The sequence below is a fragment of the Haliaeetus albicilla genome, chromosome 3, assembly GCF_947461875.1.
Source record: "Haliaeetus albicilla chromosome 3, bHalAlb1.1, whole genome shotgun sequence".
NCBI classification, from domain to species: domain Eukaryota; kingdom Metazoa; phylum Chordata; class Aves; order Accipitriformes; family Accipitridae; genus Haliaeetus; species Haliaeetus albicilla.
In genome coordinates, this window is record NC_091485.1 from 5,062,697 (window position 1) to 5,080,870 (window position 18,174).

Below are 18,174 nucleotides of genomic sequence, written 5' to 3' on the forward strand. Positions count from 1 at the left end.
TTTTCATCTGTGCTGTCGTTTAGGGCATTACTTTTAAATCTTTATCAAAATAGCCCTCCACTGCAACATCTACCTCCCAAGGAGTACTCCAGTCTCCCCTGGAAGTCATAATTTGATCACTGCCACAGGAGTGATGACCTAGGTGAACCATTTGTACTAACTCATATTGCAGTTCTGGTAGCAATCCCTGCAACTAACCAGCTTTACCAATGGTTTTGCCATAACGCTAAGCAGCGTGTAAATGGGAGAGTATTTTTGAGAATCCTTACTGACAGTTGTGTAGTAGCAGCAAGATGGGTGATCTGTAACCGTTGGAGACGCTATTGCTGGTGCGGCTAAATAGCTAAATACAATTGTGATGAGCACTTTATTCTTGCCCTTTCGTTCAGAGTTTTGGTTTTGTTCAAATCTTGTCTGATTGCTTTTTGGAAGCTTCAAAAGGTGGCAGCCACCTAATGGGGATGGGGAGCAAACCACTGACAGTCCCGTGAAGAGACTTCTCCCGCACTGGGTAGGCACGCGCTGCCTGGACACCAGAGACCTCTTTTTTGTTTTACTTTCTGTCACTGCAATCACATTTATGGATTTTTCCTGGCCTGCCAGGCTTTCACTGTCTGCAAAGGAGTGATCTAAATTTAATTTGTGTGCAGCTAGAGTTTCTTTTTCTGCAGTTTTGAAGAAATGTTGTCGTTACTGAGTAACTTAAACAGGCTTATATTTTGCAAGCTTCTGCCGGGATATGTTTTGTTACAGTCATTACTAAAAGAAACTTGCATGAAAGGATTCAAAGAACAAGTATTGATGTGAACCCAAATGTCTGTGTTAATAAAACTAGGGGGGCAAAAGGCAACTTGAGTAGTTACGACATACATTCATTCAGGCTTTCAGGTATCAATTTCTTGGGTTTTGTTTTCTAAACTTATAAATGAAATTAAATTGTTTCCTCAAAAAAATTCATTAAAGGAGATACTTTTCAGCATGAACATTCATTGGATTACAACATTCCTGTAGCAGTTGGCAGTTCTAGCTATCTGTTTATTTTCCCCAAAAGCATGTCAGTTATATGAGCAGGGCTAATGTCACTGGTTTTCAGGATGGCTTTATATATAGATACAGATCAAGAGTAAAATGCAAAAGTAATTCTGAGTTATGCGGCTAAGGATAATTTGCATTTCTATGCCATCTTTCAGCTAGAGAGGTCCCGAAGCACTTTCATTAAAAAAAAAAAAAGAAAATTATATGTAGAACTATTTCACCAGCCTGAAATGCAGCAGCTGTTTAACAGCAGAGAAAAATACTAAGAGTCTCTCTTATACAATTGTAATGGAAATATCAATTTGGATAGGCAGAAAGTTATTATGCAAATCGTATGGCCATGATGCTGGGGCTAGTGGATGTATTCCTTTAAAAGGTACCACACGGTCACAGGTAGTCAGGGCTTTCCTTTATGAACTAATCTCCTCCAAGTGTTACAAGAGAACTGCATTAGGAAAAAAATGTAATACTTCTCCATTTGGAATAATACCAGTGTTACAGTAGGCATGAATTTTGGCAGCTATTGCTGTTCATGTTAATCCTTATATTCTGGAAAAGAAAATTTCTTTTTTCTGTCAGAATAAATAAAAAAGTAACTCCTTCCAGAAAGAGCTGTTCTAGTATATCCAGAGAGGTTTGTTGATAAAGATGTAACAGCAAAAACCTTTCCGTTAGAAAATCTACAGAAAGAAAACATTTCTTGCTGAGTGAACACTTTGCAATGCCTCCTGTCCATCTAATAAGCAGATTCAATATGACTTAATCGGATGTTCATCCCTTTAGTGAGAATTTTATCAGGTTTGTGCTGACCTCAGTGCACAGAAAATATTTATATTCAAATGTATGATTAGGTTTAAAGCATTAACAAAAAAGTTTTCAATGCTGTGTTAAATTGCAAAGATACCAGATGCTCAGCTGACAACTTGAGGCATCTTTCCACTGGTGAACTGTTTTGATTTTAATCTTAGGGGAGCCTAGAAGACTGCTCAGAATATTACCTATAAACAAACATCACATGCTGAAACACTAATGTTTCCTTGAAATATTTTCTGGCAGTAATTATGTGTCTTTTAATTATATCTCCACTGAAAAGAGATATCCATGGCTTCTTGTGCTGTGCAGGAATTATTAAGATCTGAATTTTGCAACAAATATCCCTGTGATTGACACAGCAGTGCTGAACGGTACCTTGTCTAGGAACGATGGGGCAATGAGCCGGTTGTGAAAACCACTGGAAACCTTCAACGCATATTGAAAATCATCCTAGAAATACAGAAAAGGTGAAAGTTATAGTGAATAAAGATCCCATTAGATTTGGATAATTAAAAGAAGCTTAAGTCAGATTCTCAAGAGTTTTTACTCCTCTGCCAGGACGTTAAGCTGGCAGCAGAAAGGAGATCCTCTCCTCGTGTGGAGGCGTGGGCTCTTCATCTCTTGGACTGTTTTGGAGTCAGATAACAAGGGACAGAAGAAGGACAGAGCGCTGTACTTGCAGGAGGAGGAACTTGTTGGAGACAAACTAGTCAACAAATGAAGAGTCGAGTCAAGAAAAGTAAGTATTCCTAAGGGAACAAAAAAGGAAAGGCAACAAAAAAGAAAAAGATGCAGCCACTGACATGGCTGCTGAGTCAGTTTCTTTGTCCTGTGTCTACTACCAACAACAGAAAGGAAGGAAAAATCAGGACTGAAAGACTGAACCACCAGTGCCAATAGTTTAAGTAAAAATAATAATAATAAAAAAATAAAATCTTTATTTCCAATTCGTAAACTTACATTATCTAGCACAGGTTTTGCTGAAACCTGAGGGATGTGGAACCAAAGTTGCTTCATAAAGTAGAAATTTTCTGTAACTATTGTTTTTTAGAAACTGCATTTTCCCAGACAGCAAACAATTCATTTTCAAATATAAAATACATATTAATTAAAATGTAGTCTGTATCTGTCTGATAACCTGAATATAAAATGAAACACCATCTACTTCCCACTGGACAAGAATCTGCCACACAAGTGGACCCTGCACTGATGTTCAAAAGAGGAAAATTGAAGGAGGACTGAATCACTTATTCACCCCACAGCATGGCTTTTAATTTCTGTTGTATGGCATATCGACGGGGAAGCGTACAGTCCTCTCTTGTGTGTATATGGACTTTAGCTTCCAAGATTGATTGTCAGACACAAATCCAAGTTTATTTTACAGTAAAGAAATCCATGCTAGGGTTGGAGAGCAGTATTTCTTCATAATATATGACCTGGAGGGGAAGAATATTTTAAAGATGTTAAATGACTTCACAGCTACTTGATCACTTAAGTTTTCTGACATGCTGCTTTCCTACTGAGTTTGTGGGGGGTTTGTTTTGTAAGAAGTATAGCACCAATTGAAATAAATATTTTCTGAATCCTTCTCCTCTCTTTCCCCTCCTCCATCAAATATTGATATGTACATACCCCGTCAACCAAGGCAGCTTCTTGCCCAGCATTTTCCTCCTCTTATTGTCCCGCACTGTGCTATGCACACTGTCCTATGCCGTCTTGCAGTGATGGCATCAGAACGCTCTAATGTTCTTTCGAGGCTCTTTTCTTTCTCTTGTCACATAAAAACATTTTTAATTAACAGTATATTTATTCTCTCTAGATCCTCTGTCAGATAATGGCAGTGTAAGGTGGAGAGATGCTTAGACCACGGGAGGAGCTGTGATGCTGCTGAGGGTAGAAAAGGGTACAGCTCAGCTTTCTCTTGAGATTTTCCCATGCTTATGGCAATTTACTGGTTGGAGTCACTGGGCAAAACTTCTGGCAGGTTTGCAGAAGCCCTTTCCCAAAACCAAAAGTAAAGTGATGCAGACTGGCTGGAGCATGCAGAAAGATCAGAAAGATCCTCCTTACATCACTGGAAGGAAATTTGTGTCCTGTGAATTTCATCAGGAGGAAAGGCAGTAAGTCCCAAGAACTCAAAGAAATTAATTTCTTTTTCTCATCTTTCAAAAGTCAGACAGTGATACAGAAAGACATGTTTTCTCTAAAAAAAAAACCCATCAAAAGGCATTTCATGAAGGACTGCTGCTGCTCAGAAGGCGTGGCTGCATAATGACATCCAGCAAAGTGCTGGGTACCACATCTTGATCAGGGCAAGGTAAAAAAAAAGGATGATTCATGTCATACGTATCCCTTATATGTATCCCAATACTTAATTATAAAGAAATGTTTTTCTGATACTTTCATAAGAAAGCTTGATAGCTTTGGCAACATTATAACACATTGCTGAGGAGACAGAAACAACTATTTCTTTGTTTACGTAAATTTCCCTTAAGCGTAGTCCAAGTTACAGCACACAGGAAATCTGTCTAAAACCAAACATGACCGATAAAGAGAATTCTGCCTGAAATGAACAAATCCATTTACACACCTTCATTTTTTGTAAGAACAATAGTCCCCATAGGTATTTTCTCTGAAATACTTGGCATGCTTTCAGCCACACCTGAACTCAGTTGACTGGGTGCAGATGTATTTCAGCTGCAGTGGCCTGACTCCTTTACAAGTTTGAACACACGAACTCTTGTAGCAGCTGCAGCGCAGAAAACATCTGTCTTAAACCCTGATAGATGGGACCACTTGCAGACATGGCAAAGTCGCTCGGTGGCTTTAGGTGAAGCCTGGAGGTTTAGGGAGCATTCCTTTCTTGTTCACTGGTGTGAAGCCATGCAGAGAGAAGTTTGCTGGGCTAGACGGGATTTTTTTACCCTGGCAGCTCATGAAAGAGTAAGGCATGTGTCATCCAAATTATTAATACATAGTGAAAATAATTGTAAGCCTATTTAAATGTAAGTTCTTTTATACTGTGTGTAAGATCATTGTGTTAAAACACTTAGCAATTAAAAAAAAAAAAAATCCAAGCTAGAAATAAAGAAAATGTTAGTAGTTGTACCTCACTGTAATCCCTTCTCCTGCTGAAAGCACAGCAGATGTTTGATTCCCATGTTTACAGTTTTGGAGGCAGGCGTAAAAATATTGTGCTAACAGGCAGGCAACCATAAGTATTCCCTGTTTGGATATTTAAATATCCTCACCATCGTAGACGAGCAAAATGAAATGGGAAACTAGACTGGGCTGTAAACTTTTGTCCGTGGAGCTTGCCCTGCATGGAGCAATGCAGAGGATGGATGACAGGTGGGAAAGAGGCAGTGAGGGCGACCGGCTGCTCCCCTCCTGTGCTCCAGGGAGGCGAGGGTGCCTTTCGGAAAGAGGTGGGAAGAAAAGGGAGATCTCTAGACCTGCTAGACCTGGTCCTCCACGGGGTGTAGCACCATGTTAGCATCTCAGCCAGGGCACTAGTTCTGCAAAACTTATCCCAGGACCATCAAGCCGTGCATTAGGGGCTATCAACCCGGAATCCCGTAATGTTCAAGCTCCAGTGTGTTCAGGCTGGGATTCTATTTAATGAAGAACTGGAACTATATTTTATTTGACCTGAGTGAAAAAGAGTTTCAGCGTGCTACTGGTATGTCTCTTGAATGTGGAGAAATGGACTGCTTGCTTTTTGTCGGGAGCTCTGTCTTCTCAGGCTTTGCTGGGAGATTAAATTAAAAAAATGAAAAAAACAGGGGTTTGTGGTTTTTCAACGTCTTTTGAAACTGCTAAGCGGGTTTATACGGTTATCCAGAAAAGGTAAACAGAAAGTTACTGAATTAGGTTTACATGTAGACATTGAGATAAAGCATTACGATTAAAATCTTGCTTTCGCCATCTCTCTTAAATGTAGCAGCTGATGTTGTGTATTCTCAGCAATTAATGTTTTACTGCATTTGAAAACTGGAGCAGAGAGACTCTCAAACACGGGGCGGCAACAAGTACATCCAGCGACAGAAGCTAGCAAAACCCAGGTCAGAACTGAAGCAGGGACGAATGCTGATGACAGCGATCCGATCTTCAATGGTGGCAGAGCAGGGGCTGTAGGAAGCCGTTGGACGCGGTGGGAAGCTGGGATCGGGTCCCTTCCCAGAGTGTGGGAACACCAGAGCTGCATTTGCATAATGGTGCAAGCTAATATTAGGAGCGGCTGGGCTCCCAAGCAGGAGTTTACCAAGGGTTCCTTCACTGTGGGAGAAAGACTCACCTCTCTCTGGTTAGAAAAAAATAAATAGGACAGGGATGAGTGTTTACTTGTTGATGCACAAGTTCTTTGAAAGACCAACTTCTCGGAAAATTGTTTTGGATGAATGTGCCCGGCCCCCTCGGCCAGTCAGACTGCATCTGCGAAAGACCTCCTTAGGCATGGGGAGAAAAGGTGATCCCATTTTATTTTCCAAGGGCAACAGAAGAAACGGGACTGTGCATAGCCTTACCTAGTGCTCAGATTACTCTGTCGCTGTGGGCTCTCTCTGAATGTCACGCTGTGGCCTCTCGTGCATTGCCCTTCCCTCGAACGCTGAAACTAAGCATGCCTTTTATTCTTTCTCTGGCCCAATCATGGAAATGTGAGTTTTTCATAAGGATGAAAACTCTGATTTTTTTTTCAAGCACATCGAACAGAAAGATCTTACTTTATAGAGGTTTCAGATAACTCAGATAGATAGGAACATTGCCACATATAAGCTAGAATTGAGATGTAGCTCTGGAAAACTAGCTCTTATCTACCTGCCTAACAAGGGCCATCTCCATCTTGCGTGGTGAAGTAACTCCCTACTTGCCAAGATCAAATGTGCAGCTGAGGCATTTATTCAGTTCCTAAAGTATACCTATACCTGCCTGGAGGCACATCTACACAGACTACAGAGTTGTTTACATAAAAAACAAGAAAGGGAACCCAGAGCGATGTAGCCTCCTCTGGTAAAAAGTCAGACCAAAAAAATCCCGCTCGCTCGTGAGGACCGAAAACCCTTCAGGCCTGGCTTCAGGCAAAAAACCTCCGTAGATAAGATAAGCCTGGCAGCAATCCCAAACTGGATCCCAAACTGGAGCTCTGCCCAGCCAACTGGGAGAGCTGGGAGCCGTCCAGGGGTAATACCTCCTGCTCTGAGATACAGAGCGAGTGTCAGGAGGGGTGAGAAGAGCTCCCCGGCTGCTTCTGCGGCTGGCGGGGGAAAAGGGTGAGCGGGGAGGTAACCACGGTCCAGATCATAAATAACCTTACTATGGAGTAAACCCACCAATTGAGCAGACACTGCAACCTGTGACACCAATGCTGGGTTTTCCACAGCAGGAGTACATCGTGACAGATGGGTAGCCGGGTTGCTGGTGTCTGTGGGTGGCCTTGAAGTCCAGTCCCAGGTAAAGTGCATCCTAAATGCTGCTGCGGAACAGAGCTAACGATCGTACTAACAAGAGTGATGGTCTGCATTTGGCTTTCTGGCTTGAATCTTCCTACTGCCTTCTTTGGCAGGCGTAGTTAATAGCGCAATTATAGATCTCGGCTATCAGCTAATGTATAATTTTACAAATCTCAAACAGCAGTTGATGAGAACCCCGCTGCCAGCATGAAACCTGGCTCTCCACCCATCAAGCAGCAGGGTTGTCTAACATGCCACATCACAGCAGGAAAAGGGCCCATTCTGCTCTTCCTGAAACAGAGTTGGAGGAGGCATTTGGAGGTATAAGATCATTCAAAATGAAAGAAATTCAAAATTATTCAAAATAAAATTCAAAATCGTTCACAGTAAAAGAATCAAATAACATTTTAAATAATTAAAGTAAATTAATCTGACAATATGAACATGGCAAAGAAAAGAGTAAAGCTCCAAAGAATAAAATTAAAGAAATATAGGGCTGCTTTTCTATTCTTCCTCACGTCCACCCGGCGTTCTTGTAGCAGCGTGGAAGAGAGTTCAAGCTAAGCTAGTCTTCCTCTCTGTCAGGAGAGATGGGTGCCTGTCCTAGCCCTGTGCCTGTAGGATCTGTATTGCTGTTGCTTCCAGAGGTGGGCAAGGTCTGATATCCCATCTCCCGGCGGAGGACGAAGAGTCACGGTCATATTGCTTGCTTAACAGGGTGGCCAGTCCCCTTTAGTTGGTTCAGAAACAGCATTCTTTGTGCACAGGGAAAAGGAAAGAGGGCACGCTCGGATCCTGGTCGGTCGCTAGCTCAAAGCTCGTGCCGACCCTGAAAGCGGCACGCCAGGACGTATCGGCTCCTCAGAGCTCTCTGCTTGGGAAGGCTGGTTCTCTGCCTCCCTCCAGCTCTGCTTAGGAAGAAGAGGGTATTGTGTGGGTCGCTTTCTCTCTGGTATGAAGGGAAAGGGTTCCCATGTGTGGCCGTAGAGGAGTTATTGTTCTCCTCCTCTTTCTTCTCTCCCACAAGCGTAAGAATAGATGTAGCAAGACGTGTTGTGAAGGGTATGCTTGAATAGTAGGGCTCTTTTGTCAAGTACAAAGCAACTACAGCTTCAGCGTACTTCAGTTTGCCTTATTTAGGTGGAATTAACAGAGTTCATGTGCACCCCCCTCCCTCAGTCTATTTCTGGGCTTTGCTAGTTTATGTAACAAAACTTTCACATCAGTTTGGGCCCAGATCCCGTAAGAGTATTCTGGCCAGATTTGAAGGTTAGGTGAAGGTCACAAGGAAACAGAAGTAAATATACAGCCAGGAGCACGCCAGTGGCAGAGGAATGGACTGGATGCCTTTGCTAATGATAGGATCTGCAATTTTATCTGGCTTGACTGTTCAGGGAAAAGTGATGGGAATGTTTGAGAGCTACCCACTTGGTATCCCAATAAGTGGACACCTTTGTTTTTCTGAGCTAGAGCTCTGTCATCTGATGACACCCAGAAATTATAAAATAAAATGAACTAAAACCCAGATATAAAAACTCACAGCAGCACTGAACTTTGCACAGTTTAATTAAAATGCCTAATTGGATTAGCAAACAATAATTTGGATTATTGGATTTGCCACACAATAGTTTTCAAATGCATGACGAATCTCAACAAGTGAAAATTCTCTCTAAGTGGGGCAGCAGTTGGAGTTCTCTTATTTTTCCTGTATCTTGAAAACATCTTTCTGAAACCTTCATTAAAAACAAACAAACAAAAAAGGGGAGCAGGGTGTTTCTCAGGAACACTTAAAAAAACCCCCAACAGCTTGACAAGAACTTTGCTCTAAGTCCATGGTTATCAATAGCATCTACTAATTTGTTATGCCTGACTTGTAGCTCACTTTAGCAGCTTGATTTTTCAGGCTGGACTAAGCGTCTCTCCTTTGAAAATGCATGTCCGTGTATACCATGTCATGTATCTAAACTGAGCAGCAACATCAAACATTTAATATCGCTAATCGTGGTCTGTGGTCATTGCTCTGACTATATCTGCTGATCTGAACAATCTTGCCTAAAAATTGAAAGAAGATGTCATGCTAATGCTTAATCTTGAAAATACCTGGGAGCCAAGGTGTCTGTAGTAGAACCAGCAAACAAACAGCATGGATTTAGCTAGATTAGTGGCTGCTGATTTTTCCAGACAATAATCTTTCATATCTGACAAAAGAAAAACTGATTTAGATGTCTGACATTTTGCAAACATGGTTAAAATTTAAAGAATGGAAACAGTGAGGAAGCCTGGCACTCATCAGAATACAAAACCCCAAAGCCAGTCAGATGTCTGTTTCCTAAAGAAATGCCTAGGAATTGGAAATGCTGCAAATGGATTTTCACTGTAGAAGCTTGCTGGAAATGTCACCAAAATATGATTCCCGGTAATTATTTGTAGCCCTGGACAAGTATCATTGTTCCTGACCAGCAGCGTGAAAGTAACATAAAGTGAATATGTGGAATTCTGTTTAAAACAAACAGCTCGACATTATTTGCTCAGCTAGAGAGGAGTATTGTTTCTGTGAATTCCAGCCATAATAGAAGTCTGAGCACAATATTTCAATAATAGCTTAAATAATCCTTGATCAAAGAGCAACAGGGTGGTATTAAGAGCCAGATGGATTAAATCTTCCTCAGAGAAGAATACGGAGTCCCAGACCTTACCACCGCTCCAGATGAATTCACTGGAGGGACCGGTCCTTTCTCATGCTCCTGGGGGATGCAAGCAGGCAGCGAGCGAGCAGGACAGGGCCGCGGTCCCTGGGCAAGGCTGCAGCGGCACCCACACCTCCGCAGGTGTAGAAAAAGGGTGGTGAAAGGTCTCCAGAGAAAGACACGTTGTCCCCACAGTGTCCTTGTGACTGCCTGCCTCCTGCGGTCTGAGGGACCGGAGGCACGGATTCGGCCTGAATTACCTTTGCCTGTCAGATTTGAAGTGCTGGTCCCGGTCCTGCCTCTCGTGGGGGTGCCTTTCTCCATCCACTTATTCAATTTTTTAGCGCAGCTCACAGCAGTTAATTCTTTCCTGGCCCAAAAAGTAGGAAAGGACCTGGAAGAAAGATGCGAGGGTGACAGTTATCACCCGCTGCCTGCTGTAAGGTGCAGAATGAAAGGCAGTGTCCGGATGGACTTACACCTGCGAGACACTGTATTTGAATAGATTTATGCGGTAGTCACCCCTCTGCTGAGTACTGCCAGATGCCCAAAGCCTTGCTGGCTGGCTTCCCGGCCTAGGGAAAACAGTGAGATGAAGTCTGAGTGGATGGGAAGAGCTGGAGACAGCAGGCAGGGCAATCCCTTCCATCTCCCCGCAGGTCACTGAGGAGACACCGCTCGCTTCCCTGCGAGGGGAAAGGAAAACAAGGAAAAAGTGTTCGGATGCAATGCTGTCGCCTTGTAATACCTGCCATTGCAGTACAGAAATTGTTCGGTTTCCTACCTGTAACGTGTATGTACCCGTGGCCTTCCCTATATCCAGAAACAGGGGATCAGAAAGGACATTCTGCATTCAGTCCTTGGTATTGCAGATTATCCCACCACCTGGCTCCGTACCTCGTTTTAAGGCGGCTCTTGGTAAATCGAAGTTGTTTGTTGTCTGCAAAATAAAGGAAAACAAGGTGGGCAGTGAATGTAAGTGCTGTACACTAGTCTGCTTAGGAAGAGGCACTCCCAAACTGAATCCTGCCTGCCCAAGACCCAAGCCCGGCAACACTTATCTTTGAAGGCGTACAGAATAACAACCTGTAGTGCGTACATACAGATCCTGAGTTATTCGGGCAAGTCTGGCAGCACCACGTCAGCCAGCTTAACCAAATAATCTACTCGTTCTTAGTGCTTTCCCTCATTAAAGCATTTTACAAACCCTGCCTTAATTAAAGTTCACAGCAGTCCTGCGCGTTAGTAAAATGTCATTATCCCAATTTTACAGATGAAAAAATTGCAACAGAGAGGTGAAATGCTGTGCTTGAGGCCGCAGAAGGAGACACTTTTAGGGGCAGGATTAGCCATCGGGAGCTCTTGGCTCCTCTGAAGGCAGTGAGGCTGGGTGCTGACATCTCCTGTTATCCCATACTTACCCTCCGGAACCGGACCGTGCCAGGTATGTGCCAAGGAGAAAGAAGAAATCAGCAACGTGACCTTGCTGGGGCTATCGTGGAGTCTCAGAGAGCTGCCCTGTGAACAAAAAGGGGCCGCAAACAAGTTACAGCAGCCTCTGAGCCTGGGCCAAGCCACGGCAGGCACCGCACCACCTTTGACCGCTGCCGGATTCGGGACTTAATCCCCCAAACCATGCTGCCTCGCTGAGCCCGAAACCTACTGGTGACCGCAAACATATCGAGGACGGCTAGCAAGCTGTTGCAAACGCTGATCCAAATGCTGTGCCATTTGCAACCCATCTGGAGTGACGTGGGGTGCAAACTTCTACTCTGAGTCATGCGGCAGAGATGTGAAGCTGGGTCTCCCACCTTTTGAGCCACCACCCTAGCCAGAAGGCTCAGATGGGTGCAGCTGACACTCCTACACCTTCCATTTTCATGTAAATGTTCAAAAGGTTTCATTTTTCCCAATAAGAAAGGAAAACCCCTTTCTACGCGTTAAAAAAAAAAAAAAAAAAAAAAAGAAATCGCTACAAAGAACGATCATCACCCACTGCGCAGATGAACATAAAACATTTGGGTCAAAAGACACTTCAGGACGTCTCTAGTCCCACCGCCTGCTCCAAGCAGGGTCAGCTCTGAGATCGGGCAGGGTTGCTCAGGGTTTAGCCAGTTGTGGCTTGAAAAACTCCAAGGATGGAGATTACACAACCGCCCTGGGCAACCTGCTCCAATGCCTAATTTTCCTCCTGGTGATTTGTATTATTTCCTTATATCCAGTTGGAACCAGTTGGACTGTTGTCCTAGAAAGAAGTGTGTCATTTCACCTGGTTGTGGCCACCCCCAGTAATTTTTTTCCTTTGTTTGAACCTCTGCTTAAAAATAGTGAAAAAAAAAAGACTGCAGAAACTTTTCGGTATGGATTTTAGCACGGTAGCACACTGTCAAGATCTCGTGCTGCAGGCTCATGATTACATCAGAAGTCTGATAAGAACATACCTTTTTTGTGGCAGAATGCAGCAGCTTTTTAAAGACTCAAGTGTTATTTCGTTTCCCCCCCTTGTTTTAATGAGACACTGCTTTCAGATCCCTGTAATGGAATACAGATAAGAGGTCTCTAAAGCTCTCAAGTTTACATCACGTCTTAATACCCTAAGGCATAGATATCATGATTGTGATTTACTGCTGAAATTCACCTATTATATTCACGTTGCATCAGTAACATTAGTCACCTGTTACTTTCTGGAAATTCTTTTCTAGAAACATAATACTCAAATTTGCTTTTGGAGTTCTTTCTATATTTACTTTCCTGACTTGGGGCGGGGGGAGAAAAAGGTGTCGTGCAGGATCTAAACTTCACCTGAATCACCCCGTTTAGTAATTATACATACACCAAAGCCAGGAACTCAGTATGCCATGCGGGTGAAGGAGGAACGTGGGTCTCATTCGGCTTTGACTGTTGTAACCAACTGCGCCATCGATCTGGTCGTGCCTGTAACTGCGTATTGCGTAGCTGTGAAATGCTCGGCTGCGTTTGCTTTGTCCTAGGTGCAGGAGTTACGTGCAGCTGAGCTTGCACGAGACCTGCAGCCGCAGCCAGCTGCGAGAGGACCCTAAGGTGTGCCACTTACCTGGGACGTTCAATGCTGATGTTGGGAGAAGTGCCAAAGGGCGACAAAACGACTTGTTTAGTCCCCTGGTATTTTCCTTTGTCTGGTAAACAGGAGAAATGTGGCACAGACTCTACCAGGCTGTTCTGCCATTGGTATCTTCTGGGAGGGGTGGTTAATGAAAGGAGCTTTCCCGTGGAGTGAAATACGGAGGGACAGCGTGCTAAAGCTGGCGCGGTTCAGCCTTCGGACGCTGCCGTTTTCTGGTGTATCTTGAGGGTCCACGGCCTCCTTTTGCTGTTGGCACTGTTGCTTCGCCTTGGTTAGGGTCAGAGAGACAAAGCCACGAGCTGGCTTAGGCACCGCTTAGACCACAGGTGCCGCAGCGATGCTGCCCAGGGAGCTGGCTGGTCGGAGAGGCAAATAAATCCGCGCTGAGCTCCCTGCTGCCAAGTCAGGCCTGGGAGTGGTATCCAGCCAGCAAGTTGTAGCCCAACTCAGGTGTGCTCATGCGACCTGCCGTGGCTGCGGTGTGGACATATGGTCTGTTTTGCTGGAGGCCAAAAAGTGTCAATTATTTATATCTCAGTCTTAAGCATGGGACTGCACTCTTATTCCTCACCAAGATGAGTAAGATGGAATAAGAGGCTCTTATTCTCACCCTCTCTTTTCTCCCCTCCCTCCCCAAAAGAAAGATTTTGGTTGGTTTCTATTATGTTTGTTTTGAACAATCATGTAGTTTCAGTGTGGAAGTGTCTGATGTGAAAAACACCTCGGTATACTCTGACAGAAGTTGACTATATCTCAGTAGGATGAAGTCCTTGCATTTCTAAACACAACGTTGGTGTTTTCTGTTTGAAGTTTTGCAGTAAGCCAGCCATATAACCACTAGTATTTCAGTGAAAATTAGTACAGAAATTCTTACCTGCTTCTGTGTACCTACCCCCTTCGGACAAAATGGTCAAGGGGAGCCCATGTCCTTTTGAAAGCAAGCAGCTGCTGCCTTGGAATGACATCCTGGTAAATTGGGCATGTAATCCTGTCAGTTTGTTACCCTGCTAGAGTGAAGTGAGGTTCAATTAAGTACTGAGAAGAAAAAAAAATAATCAATAGAGTATTGTGGAGCTTCCCCTAAACTTAGCTGGGGGGATCTTACTTGTGCTAGAAGCTTCAGCCTGCTGTCCCTGGCATCTCACTCCAGAGCCCAAAATACATACAAAGCACAAGAATAACTTCACTGGAGCTCATAAGTGGGGCAGGGCAGCACACGGATCGGGACCCCAAAGCCTCCAACCTTAAGAGAGGGGAACGGTGTGCAAGCAGCTTGTGAGAAATGCGCTGCTGGTGCCCCTGAAGATTCACGTAGCCTCGAAAGAAGAGTCGATGCCGATTTTCCTCCCTCCCGCATCGAGAAGAGCTAGGAAGCAGCCTCAAACACGCTGATGGCTGCCACCCGCAGGGGTGCACGGGGCTTTCCCCAAACACAGCTCAAACCGAAGTTTTGCTGTGATAATATATGAGCAGGCTCCTCGAAGTCAGTGGGAGTTCACGCAGAGTAACGCGTTACCCACCACGAGTAAATGCATCACAACGCGCTTCAGATCATATTCAAGGGCCCAAATAAAAAAAAAAGCCTATCTCCAGCTGCTAGAAACTGCGTCAAGAGAGAAGTTTCCTTGATTTCAATGGCATCACCTGCAAGGATAGAATTGCCCACATCTGTAAGTCAGACCAGGGCCTTGAAGCGTATTTCTCCTGGAGCGAGGATTGCATGGCTGCATTTTGTGAGCATAATTGGATATTCTGCCTGTGCTGAAATCGCAATAATAGACCCGATCTCTTGAGTCTGGAAGAAGGCTTACAAGCCTGCTTTCTCACCCTGCCCTATTTTCATAGGCCAAATACCTGCTGTAGGAAAAATACACAAAAGAGACAGCAAAACCCCATACCTTCTGCTTTGGGTGCTGCTAGAAACGTTCCGGTTTCCAGAGGTTTGTTCCATAACCAATAATTAAGTGCAGTCTCAATCCATAAGATGTATAAAGCAAGCAAATTATACAGTAGCATGTCTTACTTGTCTCTCCACAAAAATAATTTTTTGCAGTAAGCAAACACAGCAGGGTTTGGATCCAACCGCTGTTTCAGTCGAAGTATTATTTAGATTCTACATTATTTTCACATCCATGGTGAAATATTTTTAGTTAAGAAAGAAGAGTTATGTAATGAAATGCTTATCCCTGTAAATCCATAGTGCTGGAGCATATGGGATATATTAGACACTTCTGGTCATTGAAGTTATAGATTCTCCTCCTCAATCTGAGGAAAGCGTGCGTGGGGAGACAGTTATCAGCGAAAGTATCTGTCACAGAACATCATCTCTAATACTATGTTAGTAGTTCCAAACATGAAGTGCGAGAAAGGTGATTTCCTTTTCTTCTGTTTCCCTGTCCCAAAATTGCCACCTATTCTGTATCTATTCAAAGGCGGAAGGCATCAGCTGCCTTTGATCTTTAACAGGAAAACTTGGAAGCAAATGACAAGCTATAAAGAACATGTTTAATAGATACTGAATATTTCCCTACATAGGTGCAGCCTGGAGAAGCAGAGGCCAGCAATGAATATGTGATCTAGAAACCCCGCCTTCCTGCAGCGGTGCATAATTTGCATTAATTATGTCTATAGCCATTACATCTGGCACTAGCCTGGGCTTCTCTAAGCAAATGTGAGATGCCATAGTTGTATTAAGAATTTTGCTTTGTTTGTCAGTCAATTGGGCTTTCTGTCTTTGAGCAGAGTACCCTTTTATCAGGTGTTCAATAGCCATTTTTTTCAAGGCTTATTTCACAGCAAAGGTTCTCTGTTTAAAATTTTTAGCATTGCACAGAGAGCATTCTGCAACCTGGAAGTGATTATATGTTTGACGGTATTTAAACGATGTTTGAAATGCTGAGTTTTATTTTGATGTGTAAGATTTGCAAGTTGTGGTTAGTTATACATACCAAAAATAGCTTTTCAAGAATGTTCAGCCAAATGGTTTGCTTTTATACAAGAATATAGACAGAGAGCAAACCAACAAAACTGCAGATTTAGTCAGGGAGTTATTGCTTAAAAATCTTTCAAAATTTTCATATAATTGCAATGTGAGCTGAAGAAGAAATCTTGAAGTGATTTTGCTCTGAAACTCTGTTAGCAGTTCTTTGAAATTCTTCCTTCTCCCCATGGAAAACTGTGAACTCCTGCAAGACAGCTGCCTTGTTACACTGGCAAGTGTCCTGCAACACACTGTCTGCACTAGCCTGCAACGCAGAACTGCCTGGGACTTTCTGTCCTGAGGCAAAACAAGTCTAACAATCATTTACCTGCTTCAGTGTATTTTTTATGGAAAAAAAAAATTATAGGTATGTAAAATGTATCATATAATTAAATATACTATCTATAATAGGTATAGTCTATTCTAGATAAGATATGAAATACACAAAAATATATAGGCAATCGAGCCTACTTTCTGCAGACCTTCTAAAAGGGGAGACTGTTCTGATACACAGAAGCTTCAGGGATCCTCTATTCTTCAGGAATCTAAACATTCTAAACATTTGAGTGACTATTTCCACAGCAGTTCTCAGGCTAAAAGCGACTAAAATGTAACCATTTTTACTACTACCTGGAATAGCAAAATTATTCCCCATCAATTTCATATACTCATGAATATGCATGCACTACTACTTTCTTTGCAAAATGGGAGAAATGTGAGAAAACTAACTTTTGTCTCCAGAATATGTTAAATATTTCACTTACAGGAATCCATGAAGACAGATTTTTTTTCCCCCCCCTGGATTCTACCGACAACAGGAGTTGATTCACTGCACTCTCCTCGGAGAAAAGGTGCTTGGCATAGCTGCAAAGTAGGTCTGTCTACTAATAATGCATACATAGAAAATGCGTATGTGCATACATACGTACAATAAAGTATCACTGCTTGGAAAAGCTATTGGAGGCATATTCATCATTTTGCTTGGGCCTACCCAACCTAGTGCTGAGAATAGCTGCTGGAGATGTCAGCAAGTGAAAAAGAGAGTCCCACCGAGAATAGCAAAACCACCAGCAGCACCAGCTACCAATTCGTCCTCGTTGCTTATGCATACTAAAGACGACTTGACAATCCTACACGCCGTTGTATCAGCGAGCATCAAAGTAGGTGCAAGCTGATGGTTTGAAGAATATATTCTTATTTCTTCCCATCCGCCAGGTTTCTCCGTGGCTCCCCACCCCCGGGAGACGTTTGCTAGCGAGGGAGAAACTTGGATCGCCGTTGCGGGATTTGAGGAATGGGCTATCGCCAGTCCTGGCAGGAGCTGGCATTGCCTACCTGACCAGCCTACCAACCAGCGGGGACACGCAGTGGGTTTTTAGGGCTGCTGCTGACATTAGGACAGGCAGAAGGGTTTTTACGTAGCGCCGTCAGCGTCAGTGCCGACTGCCTCACTTGTTTAAAAATGAGCCTGCAAAATTTATTAGATGGAGCCATCTGCTTCTCAGCCATTCTCCTACACTACCCCTGACAGTGACTGTCAGGAGAGGAACAATGAATTTACAGCAGTGGGTGAGAATCAATTGCTTTTCTGATTCCTCTTCCAGAGCTACTGGAGCCCTGACAGTGCAACCCGGAGTATCTGGTAACACATCTCTTTTGAACTTTTAGGGTGTAGAGCAAGTATTTGTGGTCACTTTTACTTTGCTCCTTGCAAAAGCCAATGAAGAAGACCCTGCAAAAGAGTTGTGAAGTGTTCGCAATCACTATCGTTAATCAAGCTAAGGAAGGAGGAGCTTCACAGTAACAACCCCGTGGTTTTCTTTTTTTTTTAAAAGGAACCTGTTCAAAGGTCATTTGGATCTTATTGAGATATAGCCGCTGATTTCAATAGGTTTTGAATATGGCTATGGGTGTATGTTCTCTAAATGAGGAGTTTTCATTAACTGATTCCAGTCTGGAGCATGCATTTTTTTGTTAGAAACACATCATCTTCACGGCAAAATTACTTTTGGTTGTGAACGCTTCTTGAGACTATGTTTACTCCATTACTAATGACAACTGAAAGCACTGTGGTTTTTTTCTGATATTTACCTGATGTGAAAATCA

General features: G+C 43.2%; 1 long non-coding RNA gene across 5 annotated transcripts; it reads right to left on the minus strand.

Moving 5' to 3' along the window:
* Positions 1–8,861: 8,861 nt before the first annotated feature.
* LOC138684668 (uncharacterized) lies at positions 8,862–15,632 on the minus strand. Of its 5 annotated transcripts, none has more exons than XR_011323903.1 (6): positions 13,981–15,632; positions 13,059–13,590; positions 12,427–12,517; positions 11,407–11,503; positions 10,770–10,925; positions 8,862–10,671 (listed from the first exon to the last, which is right to left on the minus strand). It is a non-coding gene; the product is annotated as an uncharacterized lncRNA (long non-coding RNA). The 5 variants fall into 5 exon arrangements; XR_011323906.1 differs by having other exon boundaries at positions 8,862–10,379; positions 10,508–10,671; positions 10,770–11,503; XR_011323904.1 differs by having other exon boundaries at positions 10,770–11,503; positions 13,981–14,095; positions 14,194–14,280.
* Positions 15,633–18,174: the final 2,542 nt, after the last annotated feature.